The 6,379-nt window shown below is 36.9% G+C and overlaps 2 long non-coding RNA genes across 2 annotated transcripts; both read left to right on the forward strand.

Annotated features, from left to right (window-relative positions):
* Window positions 1-256: 256 nt before the first annotated feature.
* Window positions 257-1,795, forward strand: LOC120199242. Its single transcript, XR_005523436.1, has 3 exons — window positions 257-479; window positions 1,369-1,422; window positions 1,730-1,795. It is a non-coding gene; the product is annotated as an uncharacterized LOC120199242 (long non-coding RNA).
* A 454-nt stretch (window positions 1,796-2,249) lies between these two features.
* Window positions 2,250-3,102, forward strand: LOC120199255. The gene is made up of 3 exons (XR_005523442.1): window positions 2,250-2,632; window positions 2,725-2,761; window positions 3,008-3,102. It is a non-coding gene; the product is annotated as an uncharacterized LOC120199255 (long non-coding RNA).
* The last annotated feature ends 3,277 nt before the right edge of the window (window positions 3,103-6,379 follow it).

The raw sequence follows: 6,379 nt of genomic DNA on the forward strand, positions 1-6,379 counted from the left end.
TGTGGTGCCAAAGGGCCCTTCCAGAAGATATTTATTTGAAAGACTTGCCTGCTTGTTATCCCACATTACAGCTTGAAGCTCATTTGGAAAAGGCTCTTCATGCTTTTTTTTCAATGGTCAGGGGACCTGCAGTGGAAGTTTTTGCAAAAAAGATGGTGGAAGAATGCATGCCAACATGGAAACCTAGAAATCAACTTTATGATGCCGTTAGTTTGACTGGAAAACCATGTTTGCACCAAAGTCATGACCTTGAGACAGGTGAGTTGCCTTCAGGAGCTTTGACGAAACCTCATTCAAGTAGATACGTCTTTCTTCATGCTTGTGCTTGTGGTCGGACACGACGCTTGCGATCTGACCCTTTCAATAGATATTTACCAATATACCTGAAGTGTCCACACTGCAGGTCTGTCAGGAATAAAAAGGAATTGCCTAAGGCTAAATTTGCTGGAACAATATCACAGCTTCAAAGATTTTTTCTGGTACGAGTCACAAAGTCTCTCACACTTTTCTTTAAACTCTTCAAATTTTTTTAAAATTTAGTATATCAGTTTAATGACCATATGCCCTGTCCGATTGAAATGGAATCTGATCAATTCCATACATGCTTATCTTCTCTGAATGCATGATTTTTCATTGCTTGACTCTGAGTTAGAAGACTCTTGACATCTGAGGCAGGATAGCTCTCATGCTAACTGGTTCTATCTGCCCAAGTAATCAAATATTGTAATAGACAGTTTGTTAGATACTTGAAACATTGGAATTCTGACACACCGAATATTTGGTTTTAGTGAAGTAATTTAAGATAAAGTTTATAGTATCATCACTTGGGCTAGAAAGTACATTCTTCTCCCTACATTTTGGTTGATGTAATTGTATGCCGTGTTGTGATGGTCTTTGTTTATTAAGCTGTAGTTTAAAATACTTGTTTATATCTATATCTTAGTACATTTGTGTCATATAGAAGCATTTAAGGTTTCTCTCATGGTGTACTGTTTTCTCCATAAAAAAAATACAATGTCTTCAAAGAAAGGCAACTGTTTGGGGAAAAAGAGGAAAGAAGAAAAAGTAAGAAAGGCCCTCATTTTCTAAAATAGGAATAGCACAGCTAAAATCTTCTTTGTTGATGGTTTGATAAGTGGACTGGAGCATCTCGAGGAGGGCCTCTAAATCCTCTATTTTCAACAATTGCTTTAATCAATACCTAATTATTTTTGTTGGAATGATCACAGTTTATAATTCTGGAGCTTCATTAAGTCATACTTAACTGATAAGAGTTACACATGTCACATTTTAGGTGACTGAAACATGTAATCTATCCTTTTTTTACCTGTAATTACAATGTACCTGACCAGTGGAACCTGCTTCCAGGTCACAACTCCCTTTCCTGTTGTTCTGGCAACTTGTCCGGTTATACAATTCAAGGTATATCTCTTCCTCATGCATGAGTTATACTTCCACAATTTATGACATTAAAACGATGTTGTTATTACTCCTGGTAAGCCTTGTGTGCTTGAGGATTTTAGCAGGGGCACTTATTTATATGTCATCTTCTGATTTTCCCTTTATCAATGTCATAGCAACTTGATGATGATAAAGTGATGATTGATAGCTTCTATGACATGCATCTGTCATGGGAATAAGTGTCTTAAACTTAAATATGCTTTTCCAATGCGATCAGTGATTTTGTCTCTATTACTTTCTCTAGATTAATATTAGGAATTTGTAGTAGGAATCTTGCTTACCCTCATCAGTTCCAGACTGCAAACAGAAGTTGCAGTTCAGCCTTGGATGTAAAGTGATTTTACCACCCTAGAGTTTAGACTGCCATTTATCTATTGAGTACAACTTGACAATAAAAGTGTGCATTCTCTGAACCCCTTTGTAGATAAACCTGAAGTTACTGCTTGGATTGTTAGGGGCACAGCATTGCAACTTATGTCTAAAGTAAGTGGCCTCAATGAAGGATTTTACAAATAGTTGAAGTCACGGAACCTAGAATGTCTAAAATGGATATTTGCAACCCAATGACGAGTCTGCGGAGGCTGTGTGACCCCCTCCATCTAGACTCAGGTGAGAGGTTCGGGCTTTCATAAAAATTCTTAATAAGCTGTTATTTTTTTATCTTTAATTTATAAGTCGTTATTTGTACATTTTTTCTTAAAGTGGCATTGTTTATAAATTATATCTTCTCTCTTACTTAATGCACTTCTTTTCTAAAGAAATATTTTCATTTTTTTTTGAAGATGTGTTAGAAAGTACGTCGACAGAAATGTGAAATTTTAACTACTTTTCTTTTTGAAGATGTCTCATTAAATGGGAGTAAGGTTCAAGTTAGAGCTTTAATGGCCCAGAAAGAGTTCTCTTATACCCGGTTGATGTTTTGGTTTCAAGTTTGGATCCACCTAATGAAAGGTTTACTTGGTTTGAATGTCATTAAGTTAGAATTGGAGACTAAGATTTGGGCTAATATGTAGACTTACGATATCTCTCCATCTCCTCCTGAATGACTTCTACTAAGTGTATGAAATTTATTTTCCGATGTGTATTTGCAGGGCAATGATATTCATGCATTTGGTAATTAGTGATGTTGATAGGAAGGAAGAGGTAAATTGTGAATGTTTAGCATTCTCAGGTATTTATTTAAACCCTTTTATTGTGAAAGGGCAATTATTATCATTCTAAAATAGTTGGGTTTCATATCAAAATTGTAATTTGGACTTGTAGGTGGCTGGTGCTCTCAAGTGGAGCTTCCTGGTGATGTGTATGTTCTCTATCTCCTGGCCTAGACATGATTTTCTTCAAAATAACTAGTTCTAGTTTGGTCCTTTAAATGCACAAATGTGCTGAACTCGGACTTGGGGTGAGTGTCAAATACGGATACGTGTTTTGACATGAGCATGTTGATTTTTTTAAAATCTTTTAATTGTTCCGATTCATGTACCAAGTCTTTTTTTATTTTACATGCTGTAGAATTAACTTTATTTAAGATTATAAAACTTGATTATAGTGTTATTGCAGCTTGTGGTTGGATCGGGTCTTGGCCTTGAAAGGAATCAAGCATGCAGTGCTGGTCTGTCTCTTTTTGGAGATCGATGGAAAGGTCATTCAAAATCTCATTGCATGCACCTCATTTTTTATGCTCGGGAGAAACAGAAATGCCCCGGGTGAAAGAGGCTTCATTGTCGTAGAAATGATGCCTTCCCATTTTGGCCGAAAATGAAAAAGAAATATAGAAGCTTGTGCTTAATCCTAGAAAACAAGTTACAAACAAAATGGTGCAAATAGGCAGAGACAGATTCACAATGTGCACATCAGTAGTCTGCATCTTTTAGTTTTTTTTTTAAAAGGTAAGAATTTTATTCAAATCAAAAGGTAAAAGCATTGGTAGGAGTTTCATTAAAAAAACCTCCCTAAGCCTAAGTAGTGGAAAAAGAGTGCACCCTAGCCTATGACAACACAAGTGAGATGAACTTCCTGAAAAATAAAATCTGGGAAAACACAGGCACATGAAACACCTAGGATCTACATTAGCCACTAGAAAAAGAGAATATAGGGAGGAATAACGAGATATCCCCCTTCTAACTCTAACCCTCGAGGCTCCTGCTAAAATACTTGGGCACTTTGCCTTAAAACCAATAACACCGCCTTTACCTTCTGGAGGAAAAAAACGGAGAAACCAACACCTATGACACCCCTACTCCTTCTGTGAAGCATTATTATCCAATTACCTGTTTTGCTAACCAATCAGCCAAGGAGATGCACCTTCTAAGGATGAATTTAAGAACTGCGTTAGCCTGCAACAAACATGACGTAATAAGGAGTAGCATAGAAAACCAACTTGATGGGACGATAGATACATTCAGCAACCAGTTAATCATTACTGCACAATCTGATTCTATTTCCAGTCTATGAGTGTTGAACCATTCAGAGACCATAAATATTCTAAGGACATCCATAAAATCTATACTCCGAAGCTATTTGCTACTAATAAAGTAACTTGGGTGAACTGACCATTTTCCTGAGCATCAACCAATGCTAGTTTTATGTCATCCACCTTTTTCATCAATGTTAGTAAAAAGGGATAAACAAGCTGAGGAAAAGGAAATACTAGACATATTTCGGAAGGTGGAAATCAATATACATCTCCTTGAGGTTATCCGAAAGGTTCCAAGATATGCTCGGTGTTTGAAGGATCTTTGTACAACAAAGAGGAAGCTTTATGGGATCAAGAAGGTAAATTTGGGAGAACGTGTCTCAGCTGTTTTCCAATGAAAGTTAACAACGAAACTGAAAGACCAAGGTATGTTCACAATATCCTGTAAAATTGGTAAAGTTGGGATAAAATGAGCCATGTACGATCTTGGCACTTCTATTAATGTAATGACTCTCTCTGTTTACAATATTATTACTAATGAGCCCTTGAAGGATACAAAAATATAAATTCAGCTTGTCGATAGATCTGTCATTTACCTAGAAGGACTCTTGGAAAATGTGCTAGTGGAGGTAAACGATTTAATATTTCCAGCTGACTTTTATATAATTGACATGGAGAATGATTGCACCAGTACTTCTTTCGATATTCTATTGGGGTGTCCATTCCTAAGTACAGTGCACAAAAATATTTGACGTAAGAAGTGGGATTTTAACCATGGAGTTTGATGGTGGGATCGTTAAATTTGATGTGTATAAGGTAATGAGATATCCTGACAAAGTGGAGAGTATAAATTTTGTTAGTATTATTTATCCTTTAGAAAATGAGTTTGTAGAAACTAATTTTTCTTTTGATATATACAAGGAGTTAGAAGATCATGATGAGGAAACCAGGAAGTTGAAAAAATATTTTTAGATTGTGCCGATTTAAAATTGATTCTTGCTAAGTCTAATGTTCTACCTTCTGTTTTGCAGGCACTTGAGATAGAACTGAAATAAATGTTGAAAAACATAAGAGTGTCTGGTTATTGCGAATAAGCTTTCAAAGCTAAAAAAGATATGAAGAATAACCTATGAGAATGACAAATTCTACAAGGAGAAAATAAAAGAATTGTACGATCGTAGAATTTCTCATAAGGAAATTCTTAGTTGGAAAAAGTGTATAAAGTGGATGAAGTATTTCTCTTAGAACCTGTCGTCTGAAGTCAGGTCGTCGAGCTAAACAACATTAAACAAAGCGCTTTATAGGACGAAACCCATTTTTAATTCTGTTGCACTTTTATTCTTATTTTCTTTTATTTTGACTAAGTAAGTTTCATTTATTTTTATTTTTATTTTTCAGGAACCAAATGTTTTTAATCAAGCTTAATCGATGAAGGTTCGTGCAAATTATATTTGAACAGTGCAAATTATATTTGAACAATGCAAAAATCGGACCCTAGAAGCAGTAGCAGTCGCAGTAAAGTGGAAAACAATTTCCAACATGTGCGTGTCGTTTCAAATGACACACGTTAGCATTCCCTTAAATTGGTCGGCACATATTAGCCAGACTCTTAAAAAAATTATCACCCAATCTGCAACATATCTGCCGCTCACCACACCTCTCATTTTCTATCTTTCTCTGACCACGAGCCCCACCTATCCTTTCTCTCCTTATATTTTTCAGGTTTTAAACCCAATTTCAGTTAAATTAAACCACCCCCATGTTCCCTTCAGTTTAAACCAAACTCATTCATCTTCCCTATAATAACTCTTCATCCTCGATATACCTTTTGTTTGTTAAACCCTAAACTGATGAGCCTTTCCCCCACCACGTCGACAACCATTTCTGAACCAGTCATCGTTGTGCTCTTATCCGATTGCTACTCTCAACGACGGTTCACACAAGGCACCAAAAAATACACTGCATCACCAACCATCCTTGGTGGACATCATCGCCTCAACTCATCGGCTTTCGTTAAAGTGCCCAATGATTCAGAGTCGTAATCGTCATAACCTATTCCACACCCAACACAAGGCCAATGACACGTACCAAACTCCCCGCCCACATCGTATTATTCGGTGTTCGCCGCCACCACCTTTCTCCACCCCAGATTGAGCACTATTTATCGCGCTCTCTATCACGGTCCTTCCAGTCCATGCCAACCGTGGCCTCTTCTTCCTCTCGTCCACGCCCATCAGATTTCATGTCATTTTTAATGCATTTGATCATACTCCCGAGGTCAATTCCGAACCTATTTCCATTCAGTCGTTACTAATATACCATCTCATTCATGGTTTTACAGAAGCTTTAGATGTCAGTTTTCTATTGACGACACCACGTGACCATGCTTCTAGTTCACAACATCAAACCAAGCAGCCCACTTCACCGTCCCTCTCCACTGCGGTCGTGGTCGACTGTAAATTCGGGGAGTTCTATATTCCTTCTCTCGTACTTTAATTTTATGTT

The sequence above is a fragment of the Hibiscus syriacus genome, unplaced genomic scaffold, assembly GCF_006381635.1.
Source record: "Hibiscus syriacus cultivar Baekdansim isolate YM2019G1 unplaced genomic scaffold, ASM638163v2 tig00005406_pilon, whole genome shotgun sequence".
NCBI classification, from domain to species: domain Eukaryota; kingdom Viridiplantae; phylum Streptophyta; class Magnoliopsida; order Malvales; family Malvaceae; genus Hibiscus; species Hibiscus syriacus.